We start from the raw sequence: 27,452 nt of genomic DNA, 5'->3' as shown, positions 1-27,452 counted from the left end.
ACAATTGCTTGTTCAAAAATCATGTGTTAGCTAAGTAGCTCTGATTTGTTTAACCATATTTGTGCAATACTCTTTATATGCTAAAATATGACTGAGACCTTATTCCTTTTTATATAGCAGTTTAGTTGTCAAAAAAGTGATTTTCAGCTTTGTAGCTGATGATTTTAATTTTTGGGAAGGAAAACAATTGCCAATATAATATTTTATTTCCTCATTGTAAAACTCTATTTCCACTTTTCCAGTGGTTTTGCATTCCAGCCTCTGATGTTAGAGCACACTAATATCCTTTTATGAAAAGGTAGGAAAAAGGAGGCATTAGAATATTTTGCAGTAAGAAATTTATATTTGTTGTCTTCCTTACAAACAAATTCAACTCATCTCCTAAAGAACACAGTTAACAGCTCAACGGCATATGGGATGGACAACTACAGAGAATTCACATATTTTACACTGAAGACTAATTTGTTAAAAGAATTCTAAGGACAAGAGTCAAGACTGCTCATACCCTGCTAAGCAGCTTATGCTTATCTGTCCAATGCAGTCTTGTCAGATGCCTGTGAACCTGCTCTTCCCTGCACAGAGAGAGGGTGCATTCTGGCACACTGATGATCTCAGTGTAACAAAAGCTTTTCAAGGAATGTGGTTTTGCTGCTTTCAGGGCATAGTTCTAGTCACGGCCCTAAGAAGATTCCATGTGGATGGACATATTTAGATTTTCAAACCTGTATAACATTGATTAGGCTTTTCCATGTAACATCAGCATTTACCGTGTCTTAATACTTTCCCTTCACAATTTGTTTCTTACCTTTCTTTTTCTTTTATTTTTCTGCCTAGGACACTTTTCTTTTAATATTAATGAATAGCATGGTAGACAATCCTACATCTCTATTCCTACTTTGAAGTGCAATATTAATTTCTATCACCCTTTTCAGACTCTGTCCATGAACAAAACAGCAAACAGCACAAGCCCAGAAATCCATTGTAACAAAGGATGAAAAAGTGTCATGAAATGTGAAACTTAGTCTCAGCTCATAGAGTGAGTATTTTCCAGTGAATTGGAATACAGTTTGATACAGTTGATAGGGTTTCTGGTAACTAATCAGAAATTAATTGAGTAAACTAATTGATTAAGATTTTTTTTTAACCACATTGTTAAATATCTTGTAAAATGCCACAGAATATACTTCAAATACTGCAACTGACATCAAATCACACACTCAGATGAGCTGTTAAAAGAAATTACTAAAGTTCTGTAAGAAAGAGTGCATCCTGTCCAAAGGAATATTTTCCATTTTGAAAGGAGATGGAAAAGGAGACATGAATTAAGACAAATTCATGTTATTTTCAGCAGATTGACTCTTATGGGAAAATATCTATCATCATTGTTCATCACTATTCAGCTAACTGTTTATCATGGATTGTCATCAGCAGATGAATGAAGTTTCAGAGTACATGAAAAATAAATGTATCATTCTTCAGTACTCATCTGAGAAACACACCTATATTCTGTAGAAAGGAGACACCAGACAACTTTGTTTCCCATAGTGTACCAGCCTCTACAAAACTTGAGAACAGGTCAAGCCCCTGCATTTATTACCCTCCTTAAGACACTGTAAGAATTTCTGAAGTACTGCAGGAGCCAGCAGTAAACATCAGGGGAGCTCAACACTGCCAGACTATCACAGAAAACCAGCCAGCCTGACTCTGATGTCAGTCTCCTTGGAAAAAATCCAGTAGAAGACAATGGAGTTGTGTTGAACATGTAGTGCTATAATTGTGATCTGAATCTCTCCTACAGAATTTAAGAGCGTCTGTTTAAATGAGATTTCAGACCTTTCTGTAGGACTGACTGCTAGCTGCAAATGCAAAATTGTTTTGCTACAACAAGTGTTAGTATTTATTTCAGAATCTGATAGATATTTGAAACTTCGGCACACAACTGCATTTATTCAGTTACGGAATATATTTTCCAGGGTACTTTAATTAGTTCTAGACATGCATAATCTGAACTTGACCATCTGAGATAATGACCCTATTTAAAAAATCCATAGTTGGAATGTTATTTAATATTAGTCTGTCAGAACAAATTTCTCTCCTGGAAATTTTTCTGTAAGTAAATTAAAGGTTAAAATGGATTAAAAGTAATATTTTGTGAAATGAAATAATTAAATGGGCACAGAAATGACAAATTGGAAAGTGGAATCAAATCTAATTATTCAACTATATATTTTTTTATAGGACTAATTCTTTTTATGCAGTCTCTGTTCTGTAAAACCTCTACTCCTTTTAAACAAAGCCATACATGAGTTGAACACAGATCTATTTGTCACATGCATAAAACAGAAAATGTCTGTACTATTTGCTGAAATGTGTCAGTATACAGTTACTGAAGCATAACAGTGAAAAGCTTGAGGTTCATCTACTTCTGTCTTAAAATCAAGTTGAAAATTAAGTCAGCATAGTTTGACAGCAATGTTATCTTTACATTTGAAATTAATTAGATAATCATGAACAAATTCTAGCAGTTTAAATCAGTTAAATATACAAATGTATAAAATAAGCTTATTACTTCAATGTATTATGGCCAACTCATTATTTTCATTCTTGCATTAGATGAAATTCAAAGTTGCAATTAGCAATCATCACATGACTTTTTGTACCTCAGGACCACAAAGTCTTCAGCAATTTGAGATCAAAATAATACTTGGGCACTGCAATAGTTACAGTTAGGATCAACATATAGAAGAGAGCAAAATTATCTTTGGAAAACATTTGGCATAATTTGGCTGGTACTTCTGAGCACTAACAAAAGCTACAATAAAACTTAATTTGAAGTGAATTGAGAGACAAAACATGAAAAGATAGTAATGTAGAATGTACTTGGATTTATGCCTGTGGGTTCTTTCAAAACTATGCCAATATTCATGGATACCCAAGTTTAAGAAAAGCCTTTTGCAAATGTGCTCTAAAATCAGAGGCTCCAGGGTCTCAAGAATCAGTAATGTGGCCCATTCAGTCATGTGAATGCCTAATGTTTCTGTTTCTAATTTATTTGTATTTTTATTCTCAACAAAGTTTGTTTGAAGCTCTTCTCTGTAGAAATGTTTGCATGTATTCCGCTTTCTGTGCAGTGGTTGTAGCATGTGACTGAATTATATTTCTGAATTGCCTTTTCAGCTTAATGTATTCTTACATACAAATATCCCATTCTATGCCCATTGTTCTTCTGTGAAGTGGGAAAGCTTGAACCTATATTCTGGTGTCAGAATATGAGAGAAAAACTAATGTTTCTGATGTTGAAATAAAAGAAATACATCTCATTTAAGTTGCTTCCTTCCTTTCCTCCATCATTATTTTAGTCTAGTTTTTAACTTTAAATTTTGTTCTGTGTGAAATGAATAAAAATCCAAAATTTTCAACAAGTTCATTTTCAAAATGTAGCTGTGGTTCTATATTTCATGTTTTCAGATGTAGTCAGTATAGTTCCAGCAGCTAGAAGTAACACCATTCCCATTTTAACTTTCCAGTTGAAGCGCTGGTGAGTTACAGAACTAAAACATCCACTTGTGTCTAAAAGACGTGCTACTGGGTTTCTGCTGAGTGATAACAAGGCCAAGTCTGGCCTGTCCATTATGGACACTTTTTTCCTCCTGCAAGAAATTGTCATACACCCTACATGTCCTAATTGGGAACAAGAAACTTAGGCAGCAAGACTAAGTTCAAAACAGAGCATTGTTATTTGTGATGGGAAAAGGTAGGCAGGACTATTTTCCTCCAAAATCCTAACAAGGCTCCAAACCTTATTGATTTTTCTTGCCTGGAGATTAGAGTATCATAGGAAATAATTCTTAAGTATTAATGTAGTTAAACTATCCTTAGGTTCTCCTGCAAACCATCTGCATAACAAAGCTCCCTTTCAATTACATATACATCTAAGAAATGTCTTGAAAGGTTCTCTACCCAAGTGTATGTACATTGAACAAACAGATGGAGAACACTGCTAGGACATAAAATACATCATACACTGTAAAAAGACTAACCCCTGAGAGCCTGCCAACCTAATTTAATTCCATATATACTTTCCTGTCCCTTCCTTCTGTCCAATGTTTCAGGGAGAACACAAGACTTTTCTGCCTTTGTTTCCTTCAGGTTGTCAAAGCTGTTACAAACACCTAAGTCTTGTTAAGCAATAGTAAAGCAGCATGTTAGGCTTACACTACTTTACTCAAAAAGTGCAGTAATTCAGTAAATACATCCATTTTTAATCACTTTTATCAACACTACTAAAATGATTCAGAATTAATAACTGGGAAGGTTGTGTTTATAGCTGTATCCTTGACCTGCCCATTATCTTTTTTTCCTCTCATGTAACACAGTTAGGAAACAAGAAACCGACACTAATCCTCATTTTATCAGGAAAATTTATCTAGAATCTCTTCCTTAGCCTTGCTAGTAATAAATTAAGATATTTTAGTCTGGTCCTCTCAGAGACATTTGCCTTTTTGCATTTCATAAGATCTTCTATTTCCTACATATATTGCCTTATTTATTCCCAATGCTTCAAACTCTGCTGATCTTAAATGCCTCTTGGTAAACAGAAACAGCAGTTTTATTTAGTCTGTGTTCGATTTCTAAAACTCATGAAGTGTTTCACTGTGATATTTCCATATTAGTCATGTAACTTAATTTTAAATAAGGAAAAAAATTATTCAAACATTTAAGAAGCGATTAGCCTATTATTCTTAATGTTATATATATAAATTTTTCAATTTTTAATAATTCTCTTCATAATATTTTATCAGAAACCACATTCCCATTTTAGAAAGTTGTAACAATAGCATAGTTTTTTTGATGTTTATTGATCCAGATCTGAGCAGTTTAAGCCCAGCTGATTTTTCTGTTTGTCTTTAATCGATTAACAGAGAAATGACATTCCAGCTGAGCATTTGATGCTCAGTAAGATCCTTTTTTGGATGGTAATTTTATTTGGTAATATTTGAACTGTCTGAAATATTAAATTCAGGTACACCAAAGTCAGACAATAAGTCAGTCAGATTCTGAGTTAAAACCCTAAAATACTTCAGGTGACTAAGTACGCCACAGGTTTCTATCCGTTCCTGTAGAAATGAAAAAAAGAATAAATATTGTTAAAGAAAAGCAAAAAGTTAAATACTTCTACCCATCTAGGATATCTGCAAAGTTAATTCCATTACTTTGGGACCAATCAACCTTTCACAGATATAAATGTGAAATTACCCAAAGTTTCATATTCAAGTACTTGTTTTACTGGTATGTTAAATGGATAGACTTATAAAAGTTTTCATTTCTATTTTTTCATGCTGTGAGTAGTAAATGCTCCATGAGATAATTTCAGATTTCCTAAAAACACTTAATTTCTTTCCTGTATTTTTGATGTTACCATAATTTTGTGTACGTTGCCACACCAGGAGTTTAAATGAGTTGTATGCCCTTGTTACATTTAACACTTTTTCAAGCCCTCTGTTGCCCTGTGTTTTAGTGAAATAAAAGTTAGAAATACACTAAAATAAACTGAAACTTTCCATCTGTTTGACTTTTTCACACTGCACCAGAGCTTTTTGGACAATTGTTATTCTGAAAAGTACCCAAGTCAGGCAGACATATGATGGAGAATATGTTGTATTATAATTACCACAGAATTGTTTGCAATTTAAATATAAGAAATGGCTTATTATAGTGATCGTGTCAAATGTAGTAGTGTCCAAAAATAAAATCCATATTTGGAGTCAGTTTGTCTGGTACAAATATGATTTTAACTTTCTAAAAGTGATGGCTTCCATATGATGCTGGAGATGATCAAAATAAGAGGGATGGGAAATAATTGGCTGGAACAGAGGTTTTCCTTTCTTCTTGATAGAAAATGTTTTAGCAGATGCTTCTTAGAAGGAACTATTCCAGCTCTCTGGAAATGAAGCACATGAAGCTCACTATTTTAACTGCCAGAAATAAACATTTTAAAAGAAAAAGACTCTATTTTGACTGGTATTATGGGACTGATCTTTAAATACTCACTGCAAGTTACTTTCCTTAAAGTTAGAATTATATGTAGAAAAATAAGTTATACTATTTTAGCTATTACTTGACAATGTAGAAGTTTGGGGGTTGCCCTGCTCTTGGGCTGAATAATTTCTAGAGGGAGAAAAACTCTGAAACTTCTCTTTGTGAAATGGAACTTCCTTCAATGGAACATGGGAATCACATTTAACTTGAAAGTTTCCTTGGCATAATGCCATAGCTATTACCAGTGGGCCAGGAGAAGGCCGTGGCCAGTGGAAAATGGAAAAGATTTTTCTCATCAAATTGAACAGGAGAGGAGTCCTGACCATAAAGCCAAAATAACAGTGTGTTTGGCTTCTGAGTATCTAGAAAGTGGATGTGCTCCCACTTATTAGGTGTACTTGTGCAAGGACTAATGCACAGCTCTAAGTGAAAAATAACGTTTCCTAACAATTTATGGATTAGCATCACTAAACTGACTAACTTAACTGTGTCAAAGATGGAAAACTTTTTTTGGGACGGCAGATGACTTCTTTACAGATCTTGTTACTTCCTGCCATATCATAGATCATATAAGTTTAATTATGTTGCCAGTTTTTCTCCTAGAGCATAACTGGAAGAAGAAACTGTGGTAAGTATTTGAGCTAAATGTTGATCTAGCATGAGATATTTTTATTAAAAATAGATATTATTAAGAATGGGTTTTTGTCCTCTAGTAGAATAAATAATCTCATGAGTATTCTTTAAATTAATACTCTCAGGTGAGTAACTTGTGTTGAATAACACTGAAAAGAGGAGTATTTCATAGGAGATAGTTATAATTAATTGAAGACAAGTACTCATCAAGAATTATTGTTAAAGGTGACTGATGTATTCTTAACAGAAGATCTTATGCTTCGTAGTATCTTCCACAGACCTTTCCCAATGAAATCAAACCCAGATTGTTTCATACTAAGCACTTCAGATTCAATTAAACTGGCATTTTAAAATTAAACTTTGTTTTGTAAAAAAAAGAAAAAACAAAAACCATGTTGTTGATAATAATTAAAACATAAGCAATGCATAAAGCAAACTGAACTGTTCTACCTTTTTTCCTGGCAGTGAGATTTGAGTCATACAAAATATTCTAATTAGTTTTTCAACATAATCCCTTAGGGAGCTGTGACAAAAGACCTAAGATCATCACTTCAAACAATCAGAGCACTAATGATGGTAAAACTGATGATGTTGCAAGATGAACAGCAGACTAACTCCTCCAATTTCTTTCTTTACAGAGCAGATTATATCCTTGTGGATGATCTACATTCTCCATGACTGATTTTTGAAAATTGAACAGCGTTATGAAAACTGAAAGGTCTTTTGATATGTTTTTGTAGCGGTCACAACTAAAGTTATTAGAAGGCAAAGTACAGAATCATGGCAGGGGATGGAGAAAACACTGGAAGAAAAAGAATATGAAAAAAAATTTTAGTATCTCTAAATACACAGATCTCAGGAGGCTAGTCCCAGGAGGCTGAAAAGATATTCAGAAGTATACATTGCCTTTTCTCTTTCCTTCTAGCATGACCTGGTTTTCCTAGAATGACTTATTCTATCATCTCTACACCCATAAAGTGATGCGTCATTGTGGTACAGTGTGTCTGAGATAGGAAAAGAACCTTCCTTTAAAGTACCAAAACGTTTAGACAAAAATCAGTCTAAGCTATGCTCAGCTTCATGTAAAAGGATTAAAAACTCAGGTTTTGTTCAGCTGAAATATGTGTGTCATATACACTAATAAAGTATATCTATTCTGTATAGTAGTGATTGGTTTTTAAATAATGCTTTTAGCTTCATTTAGTTACTATTCTATACAATAAAATAAATTTTAAAAACCAAACTCACTAATAATTGTAAGCTTTATTTAACACCCCCACAGGTCTTAAGAAAATAGTAAGTGCTTCATAGTTAGGGATATATTAGAGCTCCAACTGCAGTGTTTTTAATCATATAAAAGCATCCTAAAAATATTAAAGATGAGTAAACATAGGTTATTTCTCATTATAGCAAGACATAACATAAACAAAAGTATCAATGAGAAATTAACTGTCTTAAAACATCTCTCAACAGAATATTTGAAGTATATTTCTAAATATAACAGAGATAGAGCCACTAACTATATACATGAGATATTTCTGAGATTTCTCTAAATGGTTACTTCATTGGTAAATAAAATGCAGTAAATTTTAATCTATAGAACACCTTGATATTAAGTGAGGAAATAAAAGACATTAAATTAACACAGCTGAATTCCTAGAAGAGGTATGGTAACAGTCCTGAAACCAAATTTCAATTTTCAGTTCTGCACTGATGAGGTGTGGAACAGGCATTGAACTAGGGAATACGGCTTTATGTCTTCTAAGGGGGCTTGCCTTCACAGGAATTACTGAATTCCACTGAAATTTCATGGATTGAAGTAAAAAGAAAAATAAAAGAAAGAAGAAAAAAAGTAAAAAACACCCAGACCTACTCCTGCTTCCAAATCTGGTTAGTTGCAGTGAACTTTAAAGTCAGTAACATCATAACTGAAAAAAATTCTAATGAAGGGATAGCAAAACCTCACCATTGTGTCAGCTGAAATAAGAACTTTTCCAGGGAGAGGGACATTGAAGACATATCTTGGAGAGCTGATGTTGAGGCAGAGCTCTCAAAATGGTGGTAAAGTCAATGGAGGTTTATGAATTTATTAGCAAACAAAGCTAAGCTTATCATGGCTCTTGGAATGGCTACAAGAATTTTTGAGCAAGCAGAGCCACTCCTACCATATTGATTGTGGCATTACTGAGAAGGGTGTGAGGTTTGCACATGCCAGCTGAAACTTCTGTTGCAGAGTCACTTGAAGAGAGCAAAACACTTATTTGGTTCATTTTCCAACACTGCATTTAATAATTTCTGCAAATATGCATTTTTCTAATATTAAGAACTTTCTTTGTCCCTATACAGTCAGCTGTTTACAGTACAAAAAGAAGCTTGCTGACACAGGGGGTATGTGGACTTTGTTTTATACAAATATGGTCTTGCATACTTCAGAAAAAATTCAGTAAAAATTACATCACATTACTTAGTGGCAGCATTTAGAAACTTGCTAGAACTGCAAGAGTACTGAAAGACCACAGAGTAATGCATATTGCTAAGAAATTTCATCAATCTTGTTTGAGAGAGTTCAGTAACAAAGAACAGAAACTAGCTTAGCATGAAGAACATATAAATAATACTAAAATTATTTTCCTAACTTTTTGCATGCTTTTCTTATTATAGCTGTTGCAGAGATTCAACGAAATGGCTGTTTGATTTGTTTTAATTCCAAAGTGAAACCTGGTGTAACTAGAGCATGAAAATTAGTAAACACAACAGATTTCAATACAATTTGGCTATTAACCAGTCACACAGTTTTTCTTCCTCTCAGAAGAGACAACATTCAAATTGTTGCAGTGAGCACAGCAGAGAGTAGAAAAATACTTTATTTTCATCAATCTCTAGTTTATCATTACAAAGAAAGGACAAGGAAAACTCAGAAAGGTCTCCATCAGTTCCATGAAAAAGGGATAAAAAAAAATATGGAAAGTCAGATACTTCAGAAATCCCATGACAGTTAAAATAAAGCTGTAAATTTAAGTGTTGATTTATGTGACTTTTCAGTTTGTCCTGGCTGTAGCCACCTCTTCTTCTGTCATTCCCCAGCATCTTTATAGGTAGATGGAAAGCAAAGAAGACATGTTCTACAAGCTTCCGGTTATAAACTCAATTACAATTTCAATTTCATGTTTGAAAAAATTTGCTGGAAATATTGAAAAATTGAGATAATTTTGTCTTCATGGATTCCTATCAGCTGAGGATGACAGCATCCTTGGCTGTACAGGTGTAGGTACATAGGTCATATGAAGCCACTCAAAGTGCTGCATTGATCATGAATCACTTTGTTGTTTGAAGCAAAGCGACACAGAGTCCCCAAGCAGGTGAAAAGGAGAGATGCTTTATTACAAAAACCCGGCCTTTTTAAGCAGCTAGCCCATTATCAGCTACATTCCATTTAAGTAGAACAAATATAATTCAACCAACCCCCATAAACCACGATGTGAGCACGTAATGGTTATATAACTTGTTTTTCTACCCCCAGTTCAGCTGAGTCACTTTGCCACAGTCCTTTAATGCTTAGTTGAAGTAGCAGGCCTGAGCCACAACTTTACAAGGGTTACAAGACCCTTTTTTATAAGGTTTTACTTATATGCAACAGTTGCTGTTACAGATTTTTGAATACTCAAAAAGGCCCTGATCTTCCTTCGTCTTGGCCCCTCAGAGAGACCAATTTGTGAATAAGACTTCAGGCAGAGATGACTAGCGAGCTGAGCTAAGGTAAGTATGCTTGTCTGGCACATTTGAAGTTCAGATGCAGGAAAATATAACTTTTTCACAATCTGTTACTTTGCCTAGGCTTTGAGGTATCATATGTCATCCTCTGATGTTGTGGAAAGCACAGAACTGTTAGGACATTTTCATTTTACCAAATGGTGAGAAAATGAACATGAAGCCCCCATCAAACCCACTCTAACCTGTGGTAATTAATCTGGGAGATGTGGTGCAAAATGTCATTTTTTCCACTGAAAAATGTAGAAGCAGTAGCCTGTGGCAGCCATCCTGGCCTTAATGAGAGTCCTGTGTAGAAGAGTAACTTGTCACACTTATCTTAATTTTGACAAAAACTCTCTGTTCACTTGGGAAAGGTGCATACCAGAGGAATGACTGCAGCCATAAACATCATGAGTGAAAGTTTTACTTTTGCCTACCAGAACACTGGGAGGTGGCATGTTGGGGTGAATGGCTGATAAGGGCAGTTTGGTGGTGTCGCTCTTTTGTCTTTCCTCCTGTGAAAGGAAGGAAAGTCTTCCCAAGACTTCCTTTAAATTTTCCCATAGTAAAAACATAAATACTGGAGTGTGTGTAATAAAGATAGATCCTGCTAGAAGAAGCAGTGGTCTCTGTTTTTTTTACCCAAGCTGCTGCAAAAAATCTGCAAAAAGCTGCAGTTTCATAAGTATTTTCAAATTTTCGTAAATGACAAGCAGCTGAGAACTCATGTGTTTTGCCTGAAAAGGAACCACTTTCTAAACACACAAATATATTCTGCCCTAATACCTTTGATCCTTCTATATCACTATTCTGCACAAATAAACTGCTATTTGTTCAGGTCTACCATGTAAAATATTATGATTTCATAAAAGTCAAATATGATGCTCTTCAGTGAATCTTTCCAAAGAAAGCAATAGAATGATAAACAGATATCTCTTGTGCAAGACAACACAACTTAAAAAAATAGAATCTAAACATGTTTAGAATATTTTCATAATTTAAGAGTTGCTTCCCCCAATGACTTTAACACTGTGATAGCTGCAAAATCAGAGGGTGATGGTGAAAGATAATTAGTCCTGTTTTTTTATTTTTTTTTCTTTTGCACACATTTTCTATGACAATGGTAAGCATATGCTTCAGCGGTACATTTTTCAAGGTCTGGAGAGGCCATCTAATTCCTCTGTGATTACCTGCTCATTCACTGACCATTCTGTTAGTGCTCAACACTGACTATAGTCACATAAATCTTCTTGTTACAGTTAAGGCATTAGGACTAAACAAACCCAACACTTTAAATCCCTGCAATACTAATTTAGCTGTTGTTCTCAGAAGATTTTAATCTCATTCTGAGCTACAGAAACCAACTATTGACAAGTGAGAGACAATCTCACTCACACAGCCTTGATACAGCTAATTATTCTGCTGTCCTATCATAGGACAGTGGCACAAAAACCATCACAACTACTATTCTGTGCAGAAAAATATAAGACAAATAAAAGTAGTGTTATGTAACAAGCAAAGGTAAGAAATGTCACAAAAATAGACTTTCACAAATGATTATGTATTCAGCTCAAGGGAATCACAGTAGCCTGTAAAATTTGAAACAAATTTCATAATTTTGAAAATATTAATATGGGCACGATTACTGAAGTGGGGAAAAACAGAGAAGGCAAGGAAGTAGTGTAAATATACATACTGTAATTCCTAAAGGGTAAATTGAAAAGTGCGTTTATATTTCAAGCTAATAAATAAATTACTTAACTTTGAAAAGCAACTGTAAAATCAATGTTCAAACAACAAAATAAACACAAGTAGTTCATTAAGTCAGTAAGACAGCGATCATCTGTAGGATGAACGATTGCAGTAGGCAAATTTTAAACAGAAACTGAGCATTGAAAAACCAAACTTTAGGTGACTTGGCACATTAACAAGCCTGTGTAAGCTCCAAAAAAGAAGAATGCACATGGAGATTGTTACTGTCTGTCTAAGCCAGAGAGTAGGAAACTGGGAAAGAAGCTTGTGCTGGACCAGTCAGAGGCAACCATTTTGAACTGAGGGAATTACAAAATATCCAATATGTAAAAAACTGTGTCCGATCCTGAATTCAAGTGGTTAACATTCTAGGACAATGGTGCTAAACTGCTTGGCTTAAAGTAAATAAATTAACTTCTGAAGAGAAGTGAAAGTGGGATCAATTGTTCAAATTTACATCAATTAACTACTGTTTGGACAAGAAAGTGTTATTTTACATTTTACTGTGATGTGTCACTGCTCTAGAAACAAAGGTCTTGAATGACTGTTGAAACTCAAATTCCCGCTGGTTTCTTGAGTGCCTGAACAATTCTAGACCATAATGATAATTTAAGAGACATGTATTAGAGATTAAAGGTTTGGAAAGATAGCAGTAGTCTGGAAAATGACAGTCATTTTTCAGAAGCAAGTTTTGTTACCCTCTTCCCCTCACCATCATTTCTGGATCAGTATCAGAAGAAACTCAAAATTGAAATCTTGATGTCTTTTACCACAGGTCTGCTTGCTCCTGAAGCATCCACTTTTCTTGCAATAAGAGCAGTAATAAATAAGAAAACAAAATGTCACATTTTTCTCAAATTTTATGTATGTTTGATTTGTATGCAAGTTTTATGCATTCTGAGCCCCTTGCACTATATATTTTTATGAAAAAATGAAACACTGCAAATGCCACAGTTTTATATTATACAACTCTATATTAACCATATTAACAATATATCTGTGAATCATAAGCATGTGAGTGAAATGTCCTGGCAATGACAGAAGGATGGACATCAGAGCCTTCAATTTGAACACATTTTAATAGCTACTACTAATTAAATTCTATGTCTTCTGCAACTCCATTATAATCAATTTCTGAGTGGAGATAGGTTCCTCAAGAGTGTGATGACTCAGTATCCCTTGCTTTTTAACAATTTTATTTTTGTGGTCCAGTAGGGCTTGAAGTGAAGAGTTAATACTAATACAAACAAATACATATTTTCATCTCAAATAACTTAAGATAATCTTAAGAGACAATGCCCTGATGGGTAAAGGGGTGTGATTAGTACCTTCTAGGAGAATAGCTACATCCAGTAAAATCGCAAATGGAGAAAAAGTGGTGGTAAACATGCCTGGAGTTTACCCATTGCTGCTGCCTCTACTACTGCACAGAAAGAGTGACTTCAGCCTTGTGGAAGGACTGAAAGGAGAGAAAAAAGTCAGTACAGGAGGGAAATGCACACAGAAAAAAGGATTCCTGTGTAATCCATCACATATTCGACATTACTTGTAGTTTTTCTACAATGGAGTAAACTGAAGCTTTGCCATAGAACTCAATGCCAGAAGCATCAGTCTTCAAAATGCAGTAAATTCCTTCATAAGGGTCATCAAGAAAGGTCAAGAACATGCTGATGTTATAGGAAAGCCTGGATTATTTGCTTCTGAGCTTGAACAGATGTAAATAGAAGCAGCTATAGCAAAGTTATTCTATAATTAGGTTTCATGCTGGTTTGAAAGTTGCTTGTTATAGACCTTCTAATAGCAGATAATGCCACAGTTTGAAGCTGTTCATTTTGATTTTCTTCTACTTTAATGAAAAAATTAGTATTTTCAAGTTATGTGGGTTGTGTCACATCATCATTTTTGTGCCAGGCAACTGGAATACCTCTTCTGACTCATCTTTTGTAATGATAAGACTTTCCTTAAAGATTTTTATTTGCAAGACAAATACCTTCTGCCTGTACTATCTGATTTGAAAGTTTCTATCCAAATCTGTGGCAATTCTAGGAGATAGGAATCTGTCCCTATCACCTTTTTTAACTGGTGGTAAGGAACTTCAGACTAACAAAGACAAGTAGATGTCTGGATTGTTCCCTCATACAACTGGGGCTGATAGTTTAGCAAACTGGTGAAGTATCAAATTAATATGCTATTGAAGCTAGGTTTCAAAAAGACTAACCTAGGATCTTTGCTTACTAAAAACCATTCAGACAATGGAATCTGCATGAAATATAAAGCTGTAATTTCAGGTGTAAATGAAGAAAACACATATAGAGTATCAGCTATCCCTGAGTCTCAATATACAGAATGCTGGTTTGTAGCCTGTAGGTGTATTGATCAACAAAAATCTTGAGCCTGAGATCTCCAGGAAAAAATATTGTCACCTGCTTTTTCATCCTGTGATTTTCAAGGACATTGAAAGCAATTCTGAATTCCAAAATTATTGCATCATCTCTCTTTCTGAAAAGACTGAAATGCTGGAACAGGAGGGACATATATTTTGGAAATATACTCACTTCAGTCAAAAGTAGAAGTTCCACTAGGCCCTTGGAGACTTCAAATGCTAGAGAAATTGTGCTAAGTTTCACTGAGATTTACCAAACTAATTTAAATTTTTAATTTCTATGTAACAATATGGAAAATCAAATAAAATCTAAATGGAAAATTAGGGAAAACGCAAAAATGAATTCCAGATCAGATACCTTTTTACTCTCAAAGAATAAAATGTTCTTTTTTTTTTTTTTTTTTTTCTTTCTTCTTCCTTCTTACTTGCATGGAGAATATGCAGTGAAACCACATTCCTCAACTCCTTCCTGTACCACCCCTCACTCGAAAACATCTTTTTCACCTTCATCAAAGGGCAGAACTTGTCCTAGGCAGGAACAAAGAACAAGGGAGAAGTTTTATCAGATAAAATTGGATGCAGATATTTTTCCTGCAATTTCTGCCAGTGGGTAGCTGACTCCAGCACCACCCTCCTGAATGAAGGTAGGTACCTTCCCTCATTTTGTCAAATAAAGAAACAAATATGATTTTTTAAAAGTCGATGATTTGCTTACAGATTTTTTACATAAATATGTCCAATTCCCTGACTAGTTGTTCCTGCGTTGCAGCCTTGTTTCCCTTCCTTCTCACAAGTTCTTCATTTATTTCCTATAACATGGAGAAGTAACTTTGTAATTTAAACCATGGAAATTGTATATGTTGATTCCCATGAGTTAATTTAGTCCCTTATAGAATTTTCATGATCACACCTAATTCAACTTATATTTTACTTGAAGATATTTTGGGACACCCTTGACTGCACAGTGTCTACTGAGCAATATTCACATATTTTTCAGGTAGCTGGCACCCTAGTCCTTTCAGAAGCATAAGAAAATATTTGAGTGCCCACTTTGACTGCTGAAGAGCTGAGAGCAGGTTTTCTCTGAAAAACTTGATTAATAAGGTGCATGTTTGGTTCTCTGTAGGACACAAGTTCTTGGTAGCTGTCAGAAGCAGGATAATACAGCATGGATATTAGAACTCTTACACCTCTAATCATTATGGCAATAAGAATCATATATCTTCTGTCTTGAAAAGTGTACCTCTGACACATATTGATGTTTCAGGCTTAATGTCCTGTATTTGTTAAAGCCAAATCCCTACTGACACTCTGAGGGTACCAAATCTGTGGCTTGTAGTATACAGGGAATGCTTAAAACTCTTCTGAAAGTTCTTGGCCAACAAATATTATTTATTGTGTTAGAGTCATAGACCTGACTGACTCACAGACACCCTTTTATTTTCATTATATATTTCTCATCCATTTTGAAGTGAAAGCTGTTTATTCATCTGAAAAGTTATTGAGGCTGTCATAATCATGGATAAGATGAGAAGTGCTATTTTTTAGCCCGAAGTTAGCAAAAGCCCAATACTCAGAGGCATCTCACGTTGTGGTTTTAATCCAGCTTTCCCTTTTTCAGCTTTATTTGTGTATAAATTTGTTGCTGCACTAGGTGCACCAGCACTGATGTGTACAAGTCATTCTCTGCACTGATACACTCCTAGCTGTCTTTTCGGCTACATTAGGAATTCATCAAGTATGACAGCCCAGGTTCAGGTAGAAGAAATCTGTTTTCATTCATTGTGTGGTTGAACTAGCTACTCTTTGATTACTCTTGACACTTTCAAAAGGCCATCTAACTTTTAAAAAATTAATTTGTCTTTGCACATACTTGGGAAACATCCTGAGTTGGAGTCAGAATCTCCATGGGCCCCAAACAGTAGTTTCAGAACTTACTGGCCCTTTACTCAGTAACACAGCTCATAGAAAAAGGCAGCACTAAAGAGCTCATGAGTCAGTTCCTGGACTCCTGCAGTTTATATCCAATGTTAAGATAAAAAAGAGAATATTGATTTCCCTTCAGGCTAATATACTGAAGTATAGACAAAAGAAGTTCAGTAATGTCTGTGTATCAAGTCAGCCACCCCTGCTAAGGGAATTGCAGCCTCCAGCACAGAAACAAATAAACCGGTAGCTTCTCCTTAATGCAAGAAGCATAATAGACACAAACATCCAGAAATTATGTCATGTTAGAGAGTTCATCCACATTTTCTATGGATGCAATTATATATGTTTAAAGATATGCAGATGGTATTATCGTGCCACCTAAGTTGCTGAGATGCACCTACTTTTCTTCCAGCTGGTGTCTTAGTGTAAATATACTTGAACAATTTCAAGGACTTTTACTGACATATAGGAATAAAGGAAAATCAAAAATATAGACAAACAAACAAAACTATTTGAATTCAAAGAAATATTTCCATGGCTTAAAATCCCTCTATATTTTTTATTACAAATACAAAATGCTGAAGCATATGATGTATTGCAAAAAACCTGAATGAGTTTTACATGAAAATATACATGAAAGTGTTCTCTGAGACAGGTAGTGAATGCAAGATCTCCAAGAAAAGCTCATCTGTTAATGCCAAGATGCCATATAAGAGTGTGTGAGAAATAAAACTTCAGTGTCTGCGAAACTGCATTCTGTAAAATCCACCAAATGCAAATCTTTGTTTAGACTTCTGGGCAATATTTATTTCAAAACACATCCTATGCTGCAGTTTTTAATATATTAAAAAGTTCATTTCTCATAAGGACTACACACCTCTTCTAAAATACACTTTAAGAAATTTCAGTTTTTTAGATTCTTATGTTATTTGAGTTAAATCAGTGTCTTAGTTTGAGCTGGGAAAGAGTTAAATTTCTTCTCAGTAGCTGGGTGCGGTTTTGGATTCAGTATGAGAATGATGTTGGTAACACACCAAAGCCTGTTTGTTGCCAAGCAGTGCTTACCCCAAGTCAAGGACTTTTCAGTGTCCCAGGCTCTGCCAGTGAGGTACTGCACAAAAAGCTGTGAGGGAGCATGGCCAGGATAGCTGACCTGAACTGGCCAAAGGGATATTCCATACTGTGGAATGTCATGCTCAGGGTGTGGGGAAGTTCCCAGGAGCTGCCAATGACAGCTCAGGATGGGCTGGGCATTGGTCAGCAGCTGGTGAGTAATTTTCCTGAGCATTGATTTTCTTCCTTGGGATTTATTCCTGCCTCTCTCTCCCCTTTTCGTTACTGTTATTATTGTTACTATTATTATTTTATATAATAAAATATAATACTTTATTTCAATTATAAAACTGTTCCTATTCCAAGCCCCAGGTTTTAACTTTTTTTCTGATTCTCCTTTCCATCCCACCAGGAAGGGGGAGAGAAAATGAGCAACCATGGCATTTAGTTTCCCACTGGGGTTAAACTCATAAAATACAGGAGAATTAATTGACTATGAAAAATAAAACAGGATTTTGTGAGTTTATTTAAGTATTTTTTTCAGAAGTGAGCATTAGTAAGCATTCAAACTGAACCGCACTCTATGATACAGATTGTCTTACTTCCCCATAGTGCTTTATTTTAAAGAATTTTTTCAATAAATCTCGTATTCTGTATTGGAAGCATACACACACCTGCATGTGCATACAGGTGTCTATGCATTTCCATTATATAAAACATACATCAGTTTGTTTCTTCACCACTGGAGAAGCAGTACAGCTATACTCACTCAGAGGTGATAGTCTACATCTCTGAAAGATCTTGTTATTTATATTAAGAATCTTTAGCAAAATAGTCATTATGAACAATCTCCTTTACTATTTCCAGGTCAGGCTGCATTAGCACAACACAAGAGACTGCCTTTAGATTACCATTTTGTATATGCCATTGAAATTAGAAGTATGATAGATTTATCTCACACTCAAGCAGCTAAAACTTCTGCAGAAAAAAATATACCTTGGAGAAGATTTTGAAAGACTCTTTCCCTCAGTTTGTTATATCATGCAGAAGCTCATACTATTAAGTGCTATTCACTGAAAGTTCATACACTTAGTGAAGCAGACTGCTTGGTTCAGGCAGATTAATCAGACTTGTTACTCAGAATAGAATTATCCATAAATAATTCTTATAATAAGATAAAAAATGGTAATTCACAACTGGTGCAGAGGCGTGCTCACAGTGTGCCCAGTCACTGCATGGGGCTGCCAGACCCAGTGTGATAACAGTGATAAAGCAGAACAGGACACACTGCTCTGCATCTTGTTGGTGAGGGGAACACATCATCAGTATGGGTCTAAGGGGAATCTAAGAATTAATTGTTATTCCTCTTTTTCTTTTAACAATTTAGAAGTCTAAATTGTGTAATACTAACACTCCTAGTCCAAGCTAAAACTTCTAGTCCACAGAGTAGCTCTGTTAATAATACAGGTAAATTTATTACACAAAACCACTGTTATACTGAAACATATAGTGGCCTTCCTGATGACCCCCTGAATTCTAAGGATGAAAATTTAATTTTCCAGGATTCTTAGCACTTTACCACAGACAGTTGCCATTGCTGAAGCTAAAACAGGTCAGGCAGTAGGTACTGACAGCTAAACCAAGCTACAACCAGCTTGGTCCAAGTGCAGACTGGTGCTAAGGCTCTGCACTGCCTTTCCACAGTAAGGGAACAAATTTAATAAACTCTCCAGCCCACAGAGTGTTCTCTTTTCACAGAAAAAGAATTTTACTCATTAATTTCAGTACTGATGTTGCTGGCCATGGAGATCTTGAGCAATCCAAGGATGATTTAACCCCAGGGCAGTGTGGGGTTAAGACAGGGAGCACAGGGAGTCAGACTGTGGTCTCCCCAACTCTGGCAGTCACTGGGAAAGAGATGGCAATGGGCACATCCTGCAAGTTAACATCTATATGTATAGCTTCTGTTTCAGGCAGAGCCCTGACTTTCAGGACTACATGACCCTCCAGAAACAAAGACAACCAATGTTCTCTTTACACTGACCTCAAATATCAAGTTCTGTCCTCATGCCTCTCAGACCTTTAGTGACAGGATGTGGGGGAAGGAAGTACCAACAGCAGCAGAGGAATATCAAAGGTAGCAACCACTGGAGTCAGTCTGACATACTGAAGTCGACATTGGGAGGGATGCACCTGTGATTGCTAAGGGATGTTTTAACAAGCATAACAAGCAGCCACTCCCTTGTTACCTTTTCACAGGTAACAGTGATCAGGAAGCTCCCTATTGCCGGGGGGGGGGGGGGGGGGGGTAATTTACACTTTAAAGAACCAAAGAGGGAAGAGAAGATCCAGGGAACAAAAAAAACCAATGAAACCTCAATTAGAAAAAACAGCGTACGCGAAGGAAGACAGGAGAAGGACAACATGCCTTTACAAAAAAAAATCCTTTCCTTTTGTGAGGGTCAAAAATAATTAAAAATGAGAAAGGAGAGCATTCCCCATCATGAAAAGGTGTCTACAATGGCAGAGGCTTGATGAGTCAAATGACCCTCTCACCGGGAGTGTGGAGATTGATGCAGAGAAATGTTTGATACACTTTGCTGCTTGAAGCACTTAGAAAAACAGAGCACACAGCTGGGCACATTCAGACTCCCTTTTAAAAGGCAGTTTGCCTAGACAGTGATTTGTGCAATATAGCACACCTCATTTTTGACAGTAATGCTGCTGTCATGGGGTTGTTACCTGTGGAAATACAGTAAATATTTCTAAATCTCAAATAAGCCTATTTTTTGACTTGTCAGTCTCACTTTAGGAAGTCTCAGTTGGGCAGCAGGATGGCAGGCTTAGATGTCCCAAGACACAGCCTGTTTACAATCATTTAAATCCTTGCTACATCCCAGTGTTTGTGTCATAGTCTGCAGAACAAAGAAGAAATATGAGAGAGATTCAACATCCTAGTGTTTTCAACAGCAGATTATCATGTCTTATTTGTTTTCTCATTAGCAAATTTAAGGGAGAGAAAATAAAAGTTCTATTAACCACACTGAATGAGCTGTTCAGTTCTTGTTTCTTCCTAGAAAGAAATTTGTGGATCTTGGTGAATGAAATTGCAGAGGAGGATTGTTTGCAGTTTATGAGGGATAAGGCTGTCTGAAGGGAACACATCTATTTGTGTGTCCCCACCTCCCTGCTGCTGATGTTGCCTTGTTTTTTCTACGAATGCTTAAACTTAAATGTTGCAGAAAGGTTTCTTCCATAATGTCATTAGTGAAGTCAAAGCAAGTCTGTGTTCTTATGACTCCCAGTCCTGTGCTTTAAACAAACTTAGATCTACTGTATCACTTTATAATCTGATTTATAAACATTTTTATAGCTCTGAAAATGCCTAGCCCTAAGAATGATTTCTAAAAAGACAAATTGCATAATGATAGGCTACACATATAAATATTGTGTCCCTTGTTTAAATTTCACAAAACAAATACATTAAAGCAAGTTCTGGCAGGCAACTTAAGGCTTTGAACTATCTGAATTGTTTCAGTGTGGTTCTTTTTATAAGGAACACTTATTTCCCCAGATGACTGGAGAAAATAGAAAAAGAATGTTAAGTATTTAACTTGCTAAGTTTAAAATAGCTCCAATCAGTGAGCTATTTATTACTTCAAATATTTTCTGGAAGGAAGAAGAATAAGGCTGAAACTTAATGCTGCACTTAATAGAATTGAAAATAAATTGTGGCGTGATAAGACCCTGCTACACTCACAATTTTTAAGGTTTTTGAGAAGGCATTTCTCTGTTTTTACACTAAGGCAGCATTTTAATCAAACAAAGCCTGTAGTTCTCTTTAAATAATATATATGCAAATATGTAGAAATGTCACCAGATCATTTTGTACGTGGATTAAACTTTCTATTTGCATCTAATTTTAGCCACTTTGCAAATAATCTTTCAGACTGTAAGATTCTAGGGGCAGTGTGCCTTTTGCATTTGGAGAGAACTACAGAACATTAATTAGTAAATTGTTGTGTTTTACTCTGTATCAACCCTTTACCCTGTGTAGGATTTCAATGGCAAAATATTATAGTGTCTTGTATTGAATGAGGCCAGTGTTTTTGTTTATTACTATTATTCTTGTTATTGTTATTATTACCAAGGCATTAACCATGGTCATAGCCAAAAAAAAGATAATTAATGCATACTTCTGAAATTGTATCAGATAGAAAATAGGTACATTATTAAGATGGAAAATGCATTTTTACTCAATAATTAAAAAATAAATTTATATGGCAAGGGGTTTTTTTAAGTTTTTTTTTTAATTTCTTTTTTGCATGTTTGTGCTGTCAGTGTCACTGAACAATGTCAAGCTATTGGCATAACAGTAACGCATGTGGAAGTCTAACTGGAATTTTTTACACCAAATGCAAAATTGAATCTTTCAACAAACTTATTCTGATCATATCATGAAGTGGACTCGACCAGGAAATCTCTTCTGAAGACACACAGTACTAAGTTGCCATAAGGGAGAGAAAAGTTCCATCAGCTTTGAAGAATGTCATAACAAAAATGTTAAGAGATAGCAAAACGCTGAATCATGAATTGAAATTTCTGCTTTTATTTTTTCATTCTCTGCAAAGAGAACTGAGTAATGTAGAGTCCTGCCTGGTATCAAGGCAAGATTGGACCTACAAGTGATATGCTTTTACAAATTTGTTACATAACGTCCCTGTTAAAGTCTTAGCTGGCAATCATTTTGGTGTGTACATGGAGTTCAGCATTAAAGCCATTTTTCTGAAAATCCAGAGAATTTACAGCTGAGAAATGGATGAAAAATTTTGCTATGGATGTTGTGTCATCCAAGAACAAAATTGTTTTTTTTTAAATAATGAGTTTTGTTCTCTGTGGACACTAAAAGCCCTCATTTCAAGCGTTTTCACATCTATTGGAAATGAAAACATCTTTCTTCACAATATGCCAAGCAGCTAAGACATTTTGGACATAGAAGTTTATGGAAAAGATTTTTAATACACAGTGCACCTACTTTATGTGAGCTATTCTATCATTGTATAAATCTATAGGTAAATACTACAAAGGAAAAACACATGTTCATTGAAACTATACATTGAACATATACTTACATAGGTTAGAATTCTTATAGCAGTTTCATTCTTTCCACAATTTGGATCCTAGATCCAAATTTGAAAGGTAAGTTTCGTAATTAAATTTCATAATTAAATTAATATATTCAAGGAGCCACTGAAAGGTTATGCTGAAATAGTTTGGAATTTTCTAAAACCTTGAAGATTATGAATTGCCTATGAAAGAGCACTAATACTCTGTGTTTAACATTTATGCTTTTAAGAAAGGAAAAATAATTTTTAAAAAGGACATTGATTTGACATCCACAAAGCACAAGGAAGCAAATTATTAATTTTTTACAATACTTTCTTTCAGAAACAGAGCAATGAGTTGGAAGATCAAGTTGCTTATCTTCATTTTTCATGGTATTTTTAACCTTTATTTCATTCTTCTATATTACACTGTTTTGTTTTCTGTATTTATTTATTTACTATCATGAAGAAGGTAATTTTTTGGCTCTAATACATCTCTTGAATATTGTCTTTATTAATTGATTTACTCCTCCTTTTTCAACAACCAACCTTACCAGACAATCAAGCAGTGGAATGTCCTCTGGCCTATGAATTAGACTCTCTTTCCAGGCTTTCAAACTGGGCACCAGGTACCAGGAATACCTCTTCTTCTAGTGGTATCTTAGCTAGGACAGTCTGTATTTTGTGAGTTATAGAATATCACACTCACACACACAGAGTTTGTAAGCTAATAAGTAGCCAAATGATGACCAGTGTGTATATTTTCTATTCAGAAGCATTTCACACTGTTCTAATTGCTCATATACAGGATATTAGCTATTATGTATCAACAGCGATCAACGTTTCCATGACGCTGATGACAAAATCAGAATTTTCTATATCTGTCCTTGTAAGGACAACCCTTTACTAAGTTGTCATGCAGTCAATTTACTGCCTATGCAAGGATAAAGTATAAAAGCTGTAACTAACACTTAGACATCTAGTCTAAAATGACAGACTGTATACTGAAGTATCTTTTCCTCTCAGTGGATTATTAGGAATTTTGAAATTTTTAACTCAGATTTTGCAGACATCTATGACAATATCATGTGAATCTTCTAATCAGAGTTTCACATAATAAAGTCTCAGCTTGGAGTACCCACCACTGAGTCTCTATGCACTGCTATTTCTCCCAGGAACACTCTGTCAAGCTCACCTCTCTTTCCATGTGGTCCCAGCCTGCTCTCCGTATCTAGCCCAAAACCATCAAGGGCAGTGGGAGTCACAGTAACTCTAAACTCCTGTCCTCCCAGCCAGGGCAGCTCCTCCCCTTGCTCCGGTTCAGACCCACAGCTGCCTGGTCATCAGGACTAGGTGCTGCAAAACCCAGCTTTGGCAGGACTTATTCAGAGTAATGCACAAAGCAGTGCAAATGCCTAGCCTTTTGGAAGGCATTAAATGCTAATCTAAAGAAGCTGAATTCATGCATTAGCACAGCTCACAACGTGCACGTCTCTGTCTGTCACACACTTAAAAGGAGTGACTGCATAAGGATATGACAAATCATCCACGTACAGTGTGTTTGCTCTTATCTGTGCAGACAGAGGGGAGAGGTTTTCAAAGTGTTTCTGCTGCATTACATTTCTTAAGAAATGCACATACTGTTATGTTTTTTACAGCATTTGAAATTTTACATTCAGCCTAGAGACATGCTCAGTTAAACTGCAGGTCTTTCCAAACGCTCAGGGAATGGACCACCCTGCAGTTAGCTCTCATATATTTGTTCTGAAACCAGCTGTGACAAGCTTTAGATCCTGAATGCACATTTATCCTGACAGCTGTCCTAAGGTGTTCAAGTGTGTAGATGTGCTCTAATATCTGTTTCTTACAGCACATCATATGGTAAGTAGTAGTCAGCAAATCCTTCTCTTCCTTAGTCCAGATCTTGGTTATTGTAATTCACTTACAGTTGAAACTGTTACACATTCTGAGTGTAATATACACCAGATGTACCTCACAGGTGAATCTATTTTATTTGAGATAAACCAAATACATCAAAGTCCCATGTCACAACCTTTACTTCACCTCAGCAAATAAAATATCCAGGACATAAAGCCTTAAGCTTTTTTTTTTTTTTAATGTATATAGGGGAATCACTTCTAAGAGAAGTGGGCTTTTTGGGGGGGGGTGTTGATGATCTCAAAATTTTTACTAGGACGATTAGTTTTTAATACTGCAATTTTTCACTCGTAGGAAAATAACTTGCACTTCTTTCTGTAAGCCTCTGTTTGTTTCCAAGATTATACTTTTGTTTATTCAGCAATCATGCTCTATGGAAAACTCCTGACTGAAATTAATACCATCAAAAACTGCAGAATATCTATTGGATACTTGCTCCCATGTGTTCTTTCTGTGAGCAGTAACCATGATAAATATGCCTAAACTCTCCTTTGGAGTCAAATGTCAGTAAAGAGGAACTAATAAGAAAGGAAAACACCGAAAGGACAATTTGCAGAGCTAGAAAATGACAAAACCTGAATTTATTCTTCTGTGTTTCAAAGGAAAAGGCAAGGCTTATGAACCACTTACTTGGTAAACTCCATGTTTTTGGGTAGCATTAAATACTTTCCCCTTCTATGGTAAGAGGATAAAGGGTTGGATAGAGTTTCAAGCAACATTGTTTAGTGGGTGGTATCCCGTCCATGGCAGGGAGGGGTTGGAACTGAATATCTTTAAATTTACCCTTCCAATCCAAACTATTCTAAGATTCTGTGATATCAGAGACAGAGTTGACCCTCAACAATCAATATATTACATTCAAATAATTAAAATCTAACACTTTATGTAATGGATATAAATTCTATAAATTCAAGTACAGAATTCAGCTTTTTTACCATATAAATTAGCTCTATTTTATAATCCCTTATGAGACTTCTCATAAGTTCTAATTAGAACTTCTAATTAAAAACACCTCATTCATATTTCACTTACAACAACAAAAGTTTTTACTACTGTAAAATAAGCTTCAGGTTACTTTCTTGTTAATGTGATCTGGGTACTGTGAGACAAGAAAAAAGATGCGGAATATGAAAACAGCAGTATTAAAATATTAAAGGAAGAATTTCATCCTAAACTCACGGCACTTCTATTCTGCTTTGACTTGCTTTTGGCTTGAGGAGAAAAATATGGGAATATATATAAAGCTACAAACACAAGAATTTTTAAATTATTTCTTCCAAATCTTTTGCACTGACAAGAAGATAAAAGAACATAGATGACTATATCAGTAGAATTCATATTACACAGGTGTAGACTGTCACTTTTCTTCTATTCTTGAATAAAGGGTAGCATATAGCTCCACTTTTCCCAGGAGCAGTATAAGTAATAGAAGTTATCTGTTATTGCTTTGTTCCCAAAGAAGATTACTCCACTTATGCACCCACTTATATCAATGCAGAAATGTACAATATGCTGCATTTTCCAACTCTTTACAATTTACTACCTGCACATCTATACGGCAAAAGCAGTAATTCATGGGAGTTTGTTCCATTTTTGAAAAAGAATACAAATCTGGAGGTGTCTTGCATTTCCTCTGTATTGTTTATGTTGAGAATGAGGAACGTGATAAAAACCCTGAAAAATTTATTTGTGAGCACTCATCCATACCTGAAGCAGAAAATGAGCATTATTCAGAGAACTTGAACTGTATATTTTACTTCTGTTTTCATTGATAATACATTTTGCACTCCTGCTTCCTGTTTGGTATGGATCTTAGAGTCTTATAAATTGCTTCCAACTACATGGTAAGGTCCCAGTATTAGATACAATATATGGAATAGAATACATCCTTCTCTGTTTCTGACACAGAAAAGAATTATACTTAATTCATTCTCATTTTAATGAATTCTTCATGAATTCTTTGTTATTTCATTTCTAGAACAGTATAGTAATTTCTCTCTTTAATTCAATTAAGTTCCTTTGAATAATTTATACATATATTTGTAAGTAGATATAGTTCTGAGACTTAATAAATTCACTAAATGTTTAGCCCATTGTGTCCTTTTTTAAAAGAAAATTCATTTCTGCTTTGCAGCCACAGAGCAACATTTCATAATATGACATTTCTTCTTTCATTTAATTTATTTTTCTATTTGTCATATTTTCCCACATTACAGAATTACTTTATTTTGAGAATGTACCAATTTCACTATAGGATTTCATTTCTCCCTGATGAAAGACAGGCATGTAATCACAGAATCACAGAATATTCCGGAAAGGAACCACAAGGATCATTAAGTCCAACACATATGGGAATGGCCCATAAGAGATCAAACCCACCACCTTGACATTACTACAGCAATAGAGTTGAACTACACGTGTAAAATAGTACAAAACACCCTTTGCTTAAAATATTGTTTAATTATTCTAGACTACGTAGAATATCACTTGATGCTATCAAGTTATGTAAAAAATAGGAAAGCTATGAGCTAGTTAATTTTCTGTTTTTGAAAAAAAAATTATGATTTGATAGTCCAGTTATTAAAACAAAAAACTTTTCCAAGCTATTTATGTTAAAAAACAAGTTCAACCTCGAGTAATTTCTAATTGATAAAAGAAGTACATGATGTTCCTTTTCAAATGTACAGAAACACATTAAATAATAATTGTTCTAGTCCAAACCATATACATGCTTACCAGGACAATTGTAAACCAGAATAACAATAGCCATTATTTATCAAGGTTAAATGTTTTCTATAAATTGTCATAAATTTAGGAGACTGAGACTTCTTCACTTAAACAGTGGGAATATGATAAAAAAATATATCTTA

General features: G+C 35.0%; 1 long non-coding RNA gene across 1 annotated transcript; it reads right to left on the bottom strand.

Moving 5' to 3' along the window:
- Positions 1 to 13,531: 13,531 nt before the first annotated feature.
- On the bottom strand, positions 13,532 to 19,740 carry LOC135300011 (uncharacterized). The gene is made up of 3 exons (XR_010361871.1): positions 19,584 to 19,740; positions 14,916 to 15,085; positions 13,532 to 13,633 (listed from the first exon to the last, which is right to left on the bottom strand). It is a non-coding gene; the product is annotated as an uncharacterized LOC135300011 (long non-coding RNA).
- Positions 19,741 to 27,452: the final 7,712 nt, after the last annotated feature.

This window comes from Passer domesticus, chromosome 4, assembly GCF_036417665.1.
Source record: "Passer domesticus isolate bPasDom1 chromosome 4, bPasDom1.hap1, whole genome shotgun sequence".
In the NCBI taxonomy this organism is placed as follows: Eukaryota; Metazoa; Chordata; class Aves; order Passeriformes; family Passeridae; genus Passer; species Passer domesticus.
This window is presented reverse-complemented; position numbering and strand designations above follow the sequence as displayed.